Genomic DNA, 13,789 nt, shown 5'->3' with positions numbered 1-13,789 from the left:
AATCATATTCATTGGGAATACATTAGAAGCTTTCCCAATAAATTCAGTAGTAAAGCATGTTATGTCCACCCTCCCCACTATCATTTGATATGATTCTAGAATTGTCAGCAAAAACATTAAGACAAGAAAAGGAGATTAAAGGTGTTTATAGGTAAAGGGGGGATAAAACTATCCCTATTTGTTAATGACATGATGGTTTACTTTAAAAAATCCTAGGGCATCAGCAAGGTAACTAATTGAGACAATCACTTTAACCTAAATTGCAGGCTACAAAATACACCCTCAAAATCAACAACATTTATGTATAACGATAACAAAATCTAAGAGGAAACAATAGAAAGGGAAATATTCAAAATAACTACAAATGCATAAAATACTTGGGGAACAATCTAACAAATCACACAAATACTTAGATTCAATTATAAAGTGTTCCTTAACAAATTACTTTAGTGTATATGGATACTTAATATTTGCAAAATTCCAGATTGCTTTCCAAAATGGCTATACTGATTCACAGGTCTACCAACAGTGTACTAGTATGCCTATCTTCCCACAATTCCTCTGACATTAACTATTCCCATCTTTTATCATCTTTGCCAATTTCCAAGGTGTGAGGTAAAACCTAGGGGTTGTTTTGATTTGCGTTTCTCTTATTATTAATGATGTGTGGCATTCTTTCATATGGTTGTTAAGAATTAGTGATTTTTTTAAAAAAGAACCATATGTTCATATCTTTTGGCCACTTATCTATTGGGGAAGGGCTTTTGGTGTTACATACACACATATATGTGTGTGTGTGTGTGTGTGTGTGTGTGTATGTATGTATGTGTGTTTATACACACACTTGTATTTTTAGTAGATTATATATATTGGCTATGAACCATTATCTGAGAAATTTGGTAACAAAGAACTGGAAACAAAGCAGATACCCATAAATCGGGGAATGGCCAAACAAATTGTGGTACATGAATATAATGGAATATTTACTGGGCTATAAGAAAGGATGAATATCATAAAAACAGAGAAGCATAGAACGATTTGTGTGATATAATATGGAATGAAGTAAACAGAGTCAAGAAAATCATCCAGTTACACTTTGAGCTTAATTTGTGTGGTTTGATTCAGTAATATCAACTGTAATTAATCAATCCACAAGCATTTATTAAGTGCCTACTGTGTGCCAGGCACTGTTAAGCTCTGGTGACACAAAGACAAAAATTACAGTCCCTGCCCTCAAAGTGCTTACATTTTAATGGCAATCCATTTACTCAGGTCAAGTAATTTATTGCTTGGGTTAGTGCCTGAGATAGCTGGATGGATCATGAGCTCTATTCTGATATATTTGGAGCCTGGAGTTACAAATGTTAGTTTCTTGGATTGTATCTGCACTGAAAGTTTGAAGCAAAAGGAGATGTGTTTTATTTTGACCATTGAATGAATGCCACAGCAGCATGGTTAATCCATTACATTGTATTATAAACTTAATAACCACTAACAAAAACTGTCCACTTATTACTTCTAAGGGAAGAGGTTGTGGGGGAGGAGAAGCAGGAGCCAGAGGAGCTTGTCAGCTGAAGAAGGAGAAAGGAAAAAAAAGTGGAGGTGATTGGGGAGGCTTTGGAATTGGGAAGAAGGCCAGAGGTTGGATTTGGGGAGGAAGAACTTGGGAGAACTTGAGAAGAAATTGAAGGAGAAGAAATCAAAAAGATAAAACAGAAAAAAGAGATAATCTAGAGCTGAAGGAAGAGAGAAGAAAGAAGAGGCAGCAATCCATGAGATGTCCTTTTAAAGAGAAACAAACAATCAGAATACCTCACTACTTCACCTTTATGTCCTTGCCTAGTACTCTTGGCCTACAGAGTATCTGTGATCTCACTGATTTTGGAGTTCTCCCCAATGAGGCAGATTACAAATGATCTGTGCTGCCCATCCTGTATGGCTTTCTTCCCTATCCTCTGTAAATTCAATGCAGGATTTTCACTCAACATGTTGGAGGCCTTTCTCATTATCTCCTGACATCAGCAGCATACCATTTACCAGTGGAGCATTCTAACTGTATATCTGTCATCCCAAATCCTCACCATATAAATGGTCAAGCTATCTTCTCTACCTCTCATACAGAAATCTGATGATATCGTTTACTCTTCTTCAATGAAGATCCTCATTGGTTCTATGTGGCAAGCTGCTCCCCACCCACCCACCCTACACCTTTCCATTATTCTTTGGGTATTCCTCAACCTCAACTCTTCACAGACTGGTTTTCCATATCTTACAGCAAAACTAGTGGAATGTTGGCATTAAAAAGAGGAGCCACTCAAGGGTATACTTGCAATCGTTCAAGAAGCGTTGTACTATTCAGAAGCAATCCAGCTTTCTTTCTTTCTCCTGTTAAATTCTGGGCTCAGTTTGTCGGTCCATTTGTATACTCTGTTCCACATTTTATAAATACATACATACATACATACATACATACATACACACATACATACACACTACATACATATATATGCATCTGGATGGTCTCTCTTTTTTAAAAAATTTTATTCCAGTTACATGTAAAAACAATTTTTAACATTTGTTTATAAAACTTTTGAGTTCCAAATTCTCTCCCTTGCACCCTCCCCACCACTCCTTATTGAGAAGGCAAACAGTTCAATATAGGTTATACATGTGTAGTCATACAAAACTTTGGATGGTTTCTCTATATATTTACATAGGTATATCCATATACATTTTATATATATATATATATATATATATATATATATATATATGTATATACATATACATGTATACACACACAAGTTCTATAAGTTAGCTCTCCAAATGCGTAATGTAAACTGGACAATAAATATTCTTCATCCATTTGGTCTTTCCTGTGTGGATGGCTAAGTCAAATTCTTTTGACAAGTTAGAGATATTGTCCATGAAACTCTGCAGTGGTCTCAGTTTGACGTCATCCACAGTGTAATGTCATCCACAAACAAGGACATCTGAAATCCCTCTTCAACTTGGTCTCTGTGCTGGATCCATCCATCACAATGATGAATGCATTTGTTGGACCTGATAACCCCTTTTTAGCCCCAACCATATGAAAATAAACATTTAATTTATTTATTCTTTCATCATTTCTTTCTGAAAGTATTTAACTTTCTGCCTCTTTGGTCATCTTGCATGTTGAATATTAAATGTCCATTTATTTTCTTTGACATTTTGGCTCAGCTTTGCAGGAGATATTATTTTGGGGTGTCAACTGAAGTCCTTTGCCAGAATATATTCTGATTTTTCCTTTGATTTCTTATAACCACTGAATAATGCTGTACTATTTTAATGGTTTCTCCTTGGAATTTAAAGTATTTTTCCCCCTCATTGTCTCAAAAGGTGTGTTCTTTGATGTTGTAGTTCTGAAATTAGGTTACAATGTTCCTTGATAATTCAAACTTAGGGTGACTTTTTCTTGGTATTCTGTGGGTTTTATCAATCTAAACATATCATCTGTTTCCAATATTCTGGGCAAATTTTCTGAAGGATTTCTTAGAGTCTGATGCTCAGTTTTCTTTTTTCCTTATTCTTTTCTGTAAGGTCTGTAATCCTTAGATTATTCCTTCTAGGCCCATCTTCAAGTTCAGCATTCTTGTTTTGTAGAACTTTCAATGTGTTCCTCCAATCTTGCTTTTTGCTCCATTGTTTTTTCCTCCTTTTTCTGCATTTTCACATTCTACTTGTCATTTTCTTTTTCAGCAAATCTATTAATATGAAGAATATTTTGCCTTTAATTTACTTTCTCTTGCTGTTGATTAGAGATTGCTCATTTGCTGATTTGTTACTTAAGAATTCTGTTTTCTGTCCTTATTGTTTTTGTTTTAAGTGAAAATTAGGTTAATTAAATTTGATTTTGAACTTAAATTTAACTAAAAATTAAATTTTAATAAACAATTAATTTAATTAGTTCTTTGTTCTTAAACATTCTGGATGTTCCTGGAATTTTCCATTTTTGTTTCCAGGGGCTTTGGAGAATTTGTTTCATTATTCTCATATTCCCCAGTTAATTTTGATTCTATTTCCTTTGTTCTGAGCTATTCATCCACTGGGGGACAGCTAGGTGGTGCAGTGGATAAGCACTGTGCCTGGAGTCAGGAAGACCTGAATTCAAATTTAGCCTCTGACACTAGCTGTGTGACCTTGGGCAAGTCACTTAACCCTATTTGCCTCAGTTTCCTCATCTGTAAAATGAGCTGGAGAAGGAAATAGCAAACCACTCAGTATCTTTGCCAAGAAAACCCCAAATGGAGTGACTGAAGAGTCAGACATTACTAAAAACTGTTAAACAAACAGCAACTTATCTGTTGTGGTAGATCTTACATTTGAATGCCTTTTCATTTCTTTTTCTCACTCATTCTTTGTCTTTATTAATCAGTCATTGAGCATTATTATTATTGCTGAAAATATACTTACCACCTGTTCTTTCCCTTCAGAATGTCTAACATTATTACATCTCTTTTCTATTCTTTGCTGTTTGTTTCCGTTCTTTCAGACTCCTATAGTTGGATGAGGTGTGTTCTTCTCAGAGGGTAAGGGTGGTCAGTTGAGACCACTGCTTACTGCAGGGAGATACCAAGTACCCAGGGAAGTAGGACCTATTTTTCTCCTTAACCAGTTTCATTCTTTTGGGTTCTGTTCCCTTCTTTTTATGCAGCTGGCTTTGTTCAGTCCCTTTCATGGTCCCAGGGGCTGATTGTGAAGTAGGGGGAGGGTCTCTTAGGAAATTGCTGTGAGAGGTGCTGCTCGGCAGCCAGATCTCCTCTTCTCCTTTCTCTCCTTTCATTTCCAGGCTGCCAGTTTCCTCCTGTGTTTTATTAATTGTTTTTAGTGAGTGCTTGTTTTTGGTCTCTTCCACTTTCTCATCTACAAGCCACCTCCTTTCCTTCTTCTTGGGCCTCAGGGATGGCCTGGTTCACGAGTTTCAATTTCTTCTTAAGACGCCGATTTGGTTTAAACTAAAATACCTACCATTTCGACAAGTGCCCACCAATGCAACATGTACTAGACATAAGGAGAGAAGTCTGAAGTAGCCTCCTGGGGGGGAAATAATACCAGCTATTCTGGGAGCAAAGGACCTCCTCCCAATTCCCCTTCAGGGGCATCCTGGAGGCAGCTCATATTAAGACAGCCAACCGTACTTTTTTTTTTCCTTTTTCTTCTTCCTTTTTTTCTTTCTTCCTTTTATTCATTTATTTATAGCATTTACACCTTGAAAAATCAGCAAACACCACAAATCAGGGCTTAAAATAGTTTTAATAATTGTCTAGACTTAAGAAAATAATAGAAAAAATGTTAGCAATTCAGATTAAATTTAAAAAGACATGTGTAAAGGGATTAATTCTAAAATCTTGTTTCCCAGAATTGAAGTAGTTCAGTTTTCTTGTATTTCATTTTCCTGTAAAAATGACCTTGTAGCAAATTATTTCACTTTTCTTTTTGTTGACACTGATGGATTTTTTTTCTAACTGAGGGCTTTTAATTTATATTATTTGGGATAGTGGGAGGAAGCTGCCTCAGGAAACCTCTCATTCTTTGATCTTCCAAAGAAGAGACATCAAGCTGAGAAAAAAGTATCAGAGAAGGAGAAGAACCCAATGAAAAAAGGAGGTTGATGTGGCAAGAGGGCATCTAGGTGGCACAGTGGATAGAGCACTGGGCTTGGCATAAGATTCAGTTTCATGAGTTCAAATCTGGCCTCAGACACTTCCTAGCTGTGTGACCCTGGGCGAGTCACCCTGTTTGCCCCAGTTTCCTCATCTATAAAATAAGCTGGGGAAGGAAATGGCAAACCACTCTAGTATCTTTGCCAAGAAAACCCCAAAATGGGGTCATGAAGAATCAGACACAACTGAAACTACTCAACAGCAACAAAGATGTAGCGAGACCAAATAAGTCAAGTTGATAAGACAAGGTAAGAAGTCAATGAGAGATGAAAAGTTGGGTGTGATTGTCAGCCTACTAAAGAGGTGGAAAAGGGTGTGAAAAGGAGAGGAACAACTTCAGAATTGAAGACCTTTACAAACACTTTGGTGCAGTAGTTTTCTGGGAGAGTTTCTACCAAGAAAGTCAAGGACTGAGAATCTTACTTCCAGTAATTATGGAGGTCAGGGTTTGCGCTGATTGTCCTAAGCATGCAATGTTGGTATTTTTGCAGCCAGGCAGCTGACATATGTGTTCAAATTCAGACTGATGTCCATCTTAGAAAGAAAGGGAATGCCTTTCCATGCTTCTAGACATCAGACGGAACCAGTGCTCCTTTGAAAGTGGGAAGAAGGGTCACAATGTTAAAAATAGTTATTCAATAAGCATTTATTAAGTGTCAGGCACTGTGTCAAGTGTTAAACAGAGGCACAAGTCTGTGCTCTTGAGGAGCTCACAATCTGACAGTGGAGACAACAAGCAAACAAATATGTCTAAACAAGCTATGTATGGGATAAATATAAAATAATTAATCCAGGGAAAGAACTAGAATTAAAAGGGTTTGGGAAAGCCTTCATGTAGAAGGTGGGATTTTATTTGGGTCTTGAAAGAAGTCAAAGAAACCAATAGGTAGAAATGAGGAGGAAGAGCACTCTAGGCATGGGGAACAGCCAGAAAAAATTCCTGGAGCACAGAGATAGAATGCCTTGTTTGGGGAGACCAGGTCCAGGATCAGAATACATGGGGGAGGGGTGTGAGGTGTAAGAAGACTGGAAAGGTAAGTGCAGGGCGGACTAGGTTAGGAAGGAATTTTTTATTTGATCCTGGAGGTGATAGGGAGCTACTGGAGTTTATTGAATAGGAAGGTGACATGGTTGTGCCTGTGGTTCAGGAAAATGACTTTGATGGTTGAATGGAGTGGGAAGAAATTTGTGGCCAGCAGACCCACCGGGGGGTTAGTGCAATAATCCAGGTGTGAGGGTCTGCACCAGAGTGGTGGTAGTGTCAGAGGAGTGAAGAGAGAGTATACAAGCGATGTCACAGAGGTAAAATCAATAGGCCTTAGCAACAGATTGACTAAGTGGGGCAAGATGTAGTGAGGCATTGAGAAAGACACCTGGGGTGGCAGCCTGGGGGACTGAGAGAATTGTGGTGGACTCGACAGCAATAGGGAAGTTTGAGAGAGGGGAGTGTTCAGGGGAAAAGATAATGAGCTCAGTTTTGGACATATTTAAGATATCCACCGAACATCCACTGGAGGTGTCTGAAAGGCAGTTGGAAAAAACATAAGAAAAAGGATTCTAAGAAATGGAAGGTAACAGAAGTTTGAAGAGAAGGTCTCACAGAGAAGAAAGAGGAGAAGGACCTCTGAACACTGAAGCTAAGAAACAAATACCGAGCTTTTCCCAGAGTATAAAGCTGTGTGTCCTGAAGAGGAGGCATCTGGTTTTCTTCTAAGGAAAGATGTTTGTGGAGCTATAGATATCAAGTGAGAGATGATCAGCAAAAGAAGAAAGGGCATAATGGCGTTCCCTTAAAGAATCCGGATCTTGGTATGGTAGAGCACATCTGCCCTCCCGGGGAGGAGGAGGCTGAGTTTGGCTGATCCTTTGAGCTCAGGAATTCTGAGCTGCATTGGGCCGTCAATCAGTTGTCTGAACTAAGTTTCCCATTAATACGGTGAGTCTCTGGGAGCAGAGAGCCCCCAGGTTGCCTAAAGAGTTATGGATAGGCCCAGGCTGGAAACAGTAGGTCAAAGCTTCCATGTTTATCAAAGAAGGATCCAGCCTGTGAGTAGCCTTTGCATTTCCAGCCTGACCAAAGTAGGGAAACCCGGTTTTTAAAAAAGAAATAAAAAAGAATAACAAAAAAGATTCCTTAAGATTTTAAGGTTTAGGGCAAAAAACTAAAGACTTTAGGAGCCCACAGGTGGTATTTTCATTACTGCTGATTGAAGGCAAAGATTTCAAAAGAGAATGGCAGCTGGAAAAGGTTGATTGGTTAAGAAGATAGTGTCTGAGAATGGAATTTAGATTTCTGGACCATAACTTAAAATATAAGGCTTCTAGGCTCCTGGCCAGGGCTAGGGTATATCTAATGTGGTTTGCTGAGAATATATATATGACTTGAGTCTTGCAAATCCAATCAAAATGACATGAAACGGAAAGTAAAGGGGGATAGAGGACACTGTCTGTGTATGGCCACCAAACTAGATACCACAGAGAGTAGCTATGAGGAAGGAAGAATAAAAGCAATCAAGATACCTAGAAGTTCTAATACTCTAAGCAAGCAGGGGTGGGGAACCTTCACCTCCAGGCCATATGTGGCCCTTTATTTGTTCTGTGAAGCTTGGATTCAAAGGGCTACAGACCTAGGACCTAGAAGGCCACATGTGGCCTTGAGGCCACAGGTTTCCCACCCCTGCAATGGATCTGTAATCTTAACAATGTGGATATTCCACCCAATAATAGTAAGAATAATTAATTAATAGTAATTAATTCTCTCCAATAATAATAATAACCAATAATAATAACTATCATTTATATCACTTACTATGTGACACTGCGCTAAACACTCTACCAATATTATCTCATTTGATCCTCACAATGACCCTTGGAGGCAGGCCCTATTATTATCATCCCCATTTTGCAGTTAAGTGACTTGCCCAGGGTCACACAGCTGGCAAGTATCTGAAGACAGATTTGAAATCAGGTCTTTATGACTTCAGACCAATGTGCTTCTTCTAACTGCCTCAGTGATCCAGGTTGATGGTCTCTTATACATGTCCTCCCATGATTTCACTAAAGAGAGTCCAAATGTGCTGGCTGCTCTTCTCGAATAATCTTGATGTTGCAGAGACCTTAAAGGAGCACATAATATCCTTTACTATTCCTTCTTCTTACTAGGTGACTATTCCTTCCTCCCCTTTTTTTGTTATACATTTTCTCGATGAAATTCTTTACACTATGTTGTGTAGTTGTGTCTGACTCTTCATGACCCCATTTAAGGTTTTCTTGGCAAAGATACTGGAGCTGTTTTCCATTTCCTTCTCCAGTTCATTTTACAGATGAGGAAACTGAGGCAAAAAAGTTAAGCCCAGAGTCACACAGCTAGTAAGTGTCTGAGGCCGGATTTGAAGATGAGTCTTCCTGACTCCAGGCCCAGTGTTCCACGCACTGTGGGGCCACCCAGCTGTCCCCTTTATACTATGCCTCCTTTATGATTCCTCATTTGTAATGTGCTGTAGCCTGCTGAAACTCACCATAATCCTTTTCATTGGCTTTTGGATAATCCTCAACTGCAATTCTTCATATATTGTAGCTTTCAATGACTTGCAGCCAACATTAGGAAAATATTGGCATTAAAAAGATGGATCTTGTGCATACCCTTTGATTTAGCAGTACCACTGCTAGGTCTATATCCCAAAGCAATCATAAAAAAAGGAGAAAGGACCCACATATACAAAAATATTTATAGCAGCTCTTTTTGTGGTGACAAAGAATTGGAAATTCCCCATCAATTGGGGAATGGCTGAACAAGTTATGGTATATGAATGTAATGGAATACTATTGTGCTATAAGAAATGAAAAGCAGGCAGACTTCAGAAAAACCTGGAAAGACTTACATGAACCGATGCAAAGTGAAGTGAGCAGGACCAGGAGAACATTGTACACAGTAACAGCAACATCATTCAGTGATCTACTGTGACCGACTTAGCTGTTCTCAGCAATACAATGATCCAGGACAATTCCAAAAGACTCATGACAGAAAATGCCATCCACACCCAGAGAAAGAACTGATGGAGTTTGAATACAGATCAAAGCGTACTATTTTCACTTTCTTTATTTTTTTTTGTTTTTTTCCTTTTGCAAGCTGTTTCTTCTTTCATAACATGACTAATATGAAAATATGTTTTACATGATTGCACATATAAATATATATACCCATATCAAATTGCTTACCACGTTAGGGAGGGAGGAGGAGAAGGGAGAGGGAGAAAATTTGGAACTCAAAATTTTATGAAAAATGAATGTTAAAAATTGTTTTTACATGTAATTGGAAAAAAATAAAATATGATTAAAAAATAAAAAGATGGGCTTTTATTTAACTCTTGGAGCAGCTAGGTGGCACAGTGGATAGAATACCAGATCTGGAGTCAAGAAGACTTAAGTTCAAATCCAGCTTGGGACACTTACTAGCTGTGTGACTCTGGGCAAGTCACTTAACCCCAATTGCCTTTAAAAAAAAACCCAATAACAAATGGGCCTTTGTTTCAGGTAGAATCTTGAGATCATTAAGAGAACTTGGTAATTTCTCAAAGGCAAAGTTGCTCAATCTTCTACTAACTTCAGGGCCTAGATAACAGTTGACTTGCAATACTAACAGGCATTCTTCATTCATTTAGTTTTTGTATGTGGAAAGTTAGGACAGTCTTTTGAATGACTGTAGATCTCATTTGGGACACTCTGCAGAGTTCCAGAGGCTTGATGAAATCATCATGATATCATCTGGTAATAGGAGTATATGGAGGACCTCACAACCTATTAAAAAATCCCTCTTCAACTTGGGATCTGTGCTGGATAGCATCCATGACAATGTTTAGTACCTTTGGCAAGCATACATAGCCCTGTTTTTTACCCAGAGAATTTTCAAATAAAGCTATATCTGCTGTATGTCCACCAAAGAATCTTGTACAATTTTGACATGTATATGGGGTGATACCTTGTTTGAAGAGCTCCTCTAATTGGGCTTTCAATTTTACCAAGTCGAACGATTTTATTATAGCCAATGAATATGAAATACAGTAGGATTTTCTATTCTTTACTGCTTTAAATCACTTGTGTAATAATAAATAGGTGGTTTATTATAGAATAACTCTTGTGAAAGCCTGCCCATGTCCTTCCAGTATGGTCATCAAGGATGCTCTCAAAATATGTATAGCTTATCCTCACAAAAATTTTGTATAGATGGAAAGGTAGGCATATAGATAAGTAGTTATTGTTGTTCTTTTAGTCAACAGGTTTTTTTGTAATAATAAGGTTAAAGATTTTTTCCCCCATGCCTTCGACATCTTTCCTTCTTTCAGATACCTTGAGAACTGATCCTTCAATGTATTAACAAAGTTTCTCTCCATCTATCTAGTCCAGTATCATTGTACTTCCTCAAAATGCACATTTGGGACTATGATGTTTTGTGGTAGTTCCACTATCCTTAATAGCGAAAAGCGCTGATTAGAACAATTTTTACAGATACTTTCCATTTTTTATCTCTGTTGTCCTTTCAGTTTCATTTGTAATTACCTTCAGCATTACTTTGCTTAGTTATGGTCCTTGCTAAGCTTTAAAAATTTTTTATCTTTCCTTCAAATGCTTTTTGCTCTTTTTATGAGTTAATATTGTTAATAATATTTAAAATCTTTCTCTGTAAGATTGTATAATTGTAAACTGATGTTGCTCTAGGTCTACTTGATAAGGAGGTTAAGTACTTTCTGATAAATGTGTTTTTTAATGTTATTTTGGTCTCCTTATCATGGCAAATGGTTAAACTTCTATATTAAAGTGGTATGATTTGGTATCGACATCCTTTCCCCATCCATTTCCCTTTTTTTTAGCACCAGTCCCTTGCTTATGTAGGTCAGGTTGAAGGTTCAGAACGTCATCTTGTTTGAGCAAAAAGATCAAAATTAAATATAAAGCTAGAAGGAAAGGTACAAATGAAAAAACAGAATGCAATTAAAACACACCACACGCTATTCTTCATTTATATCTTTTCTTCCAGATTTATATTAATTTTAATCTTTTTGCTCAAAGAAGGTGATGTTCTGAAAACACAAATCCAGGTGATACAGTAATACTCCCCACAGCAATGGTTAGTCATTTTCTGTTCTTTAAAATGTAGTCAATTTCATTTTTGTGATGTTATTTCTTGCTCACTATGTCTAGCACCTCACAATTCTTTTTTTTTTCCAAGAAAGAATTCATAAAATATAGGCTTAAGGTTTCTGTGTAATTTAGAAATAATTGGCCTCTTTCATTCCTTACTTTTAAACAATATTTTCCAGCATTTTTTACCATGCTCTCCAATGCCCATCTTTGCATTGAATATCAAATTATTTATATATATATATTTAAGTTGAAGGCATTATTGAGTTCTCCATAGAACTTTTCTTCATTCTTATCCTCAGCAATTGAAGGTATTAGTTCATAAGATGCAATTATTTTCATAATGGTCTTTTTGCAAATATTTATCATGACCACTTAGTCAAACATCCCATGAGGTGGTATATCTTGTTACCTTTGGACGCATGATGAAAAATAATTTCTCTCGACTCCTCTTCAAAGGAACCCTATCAGCCATCTTTCTTATTATTTGAAACTTCCTTTTAGCTTCTGGTTTTGTTGATAGTGAACATGTCAGCATTGATATGATTTGATTGCTTCAGTTGTATGTCTACTTGTTGACCACTGGACACGGCACTCACATATAAAATACCGACAATGTTCATAGATGGTCTATAACTTGGGCAAGTCTTAGGACTTTTTGCCCCCATTTTATCCATTCTGCTACTATCATTGTAAGTGGAAGGAGGCCACATAAGATTAGTTATTCTATGTTTTTCTTTGGTTCTTGGGTTGCATTAGCTAAGAATTTATCACCAGGTGGTCAGCCTATTGGTAATGAGTTAGGCTCTCTATAGACTGGTCTGTGGAAAGCAGATATAATCTGTTTTTTATTAAAATAAGTCTTCATTGATTTCTTTTACATTACCATATTTCCCTTATTATCCCTTTACCTCCACCTTCCAGAGAGACATCCTATATAGCAAACAATGTTTTTATAAAGAAAAAAGAGAAAAATCAATAGAACTTATCAATACATTGAAAAAGTCTAAAGATATGTACTATGTACAATACTTATGGCCTTCCCCCCTTCCCAAAGGAATGGGAGTGTTTTCTCATATCTCTTCTTTGGAGCCATGCTTGTTCTTTATAATTTTGCAACTTTCACTTTGATTTGTATGTGTAGTTGGTCTTTCCATTTTGCATAGTTGTAGTCATTGCATAATATTATATTCTTGTAAGGCCAGGGAACTCACTTCCTCCCAAGGTAATCCAGAGTGAAGTAAGAATGATCACTTCACTCTGTATCAGTTCATTTAGATCTTTGCATACTTTTCTGCATTCATCTTCTTTGTTTTTTTTTTACAGTATGGAAATATTCTATTAGATTCATGTACCATCATTTGTTAACCCATTCCTCAATTTATGGGCATCTACTTTGTTTCCAATTAGGCAGAATGAAATGAAATGAAATTCAACAGGGATAAATATAAACTCTTATATTTGGGTTTAAAAATTCAACTTCACGAGTACCACATAGGTATAGCTAGATTTTATATAAAAAAGATTTGGGGTTTTTAGTGAACTACAACCTCAATATGAATCAACATTGTGATATGGAAGTCAAAAGAGTTAATGTAATCTGTTGTACTTGACTCATGTCTGACTCTTCATGACCTCATTTTGGGTTTTCTTAGCAAAGATGCTGGAGTGGTTTGTCATTTCCTTCTCCAGTTCATTTAACAGATGGGGAAACCGAGGCAAATAGGGTTAAGTGACTTGCCTGGGATAACACAACTAGCAAGTGTTTGAGGCCAGATTCGAACTTAGAAAGAAGAGTCTTTGTGATTCCAGGCCTGGCACTTTATCCACTGTGCCACCTAGCTGCCCTAGTGCAATTTTAGTCTGTATTAAAAGAAACAGTATACAGGACTAGGCTCACTGTTTTTCTTTTACATTTTATTAATTTATTTTGATTTATCAGTAAT

This window comes from Phascolarctos cinereus, unplaced genomic scaffold (genome assembly GCF_003287225.1).
Source record: "Phascolarctos cinereus isolate Bilbo 61053 unplaced genomic scaffold, phaCin_HiC Scaffold_726;HRSCAF=1367, whole genome shotgun sequence".
Taxonomy (NCBI): domain Eukaryota; kingdom Metazoa; phylum Chordata; class Mammalia; order Diprotodontia; family Phascolarctidae; genus Phascolarctos; species Phascolarctos cinereus.
Note: the sequence above shows the minus strand (reverse complement) of the source record.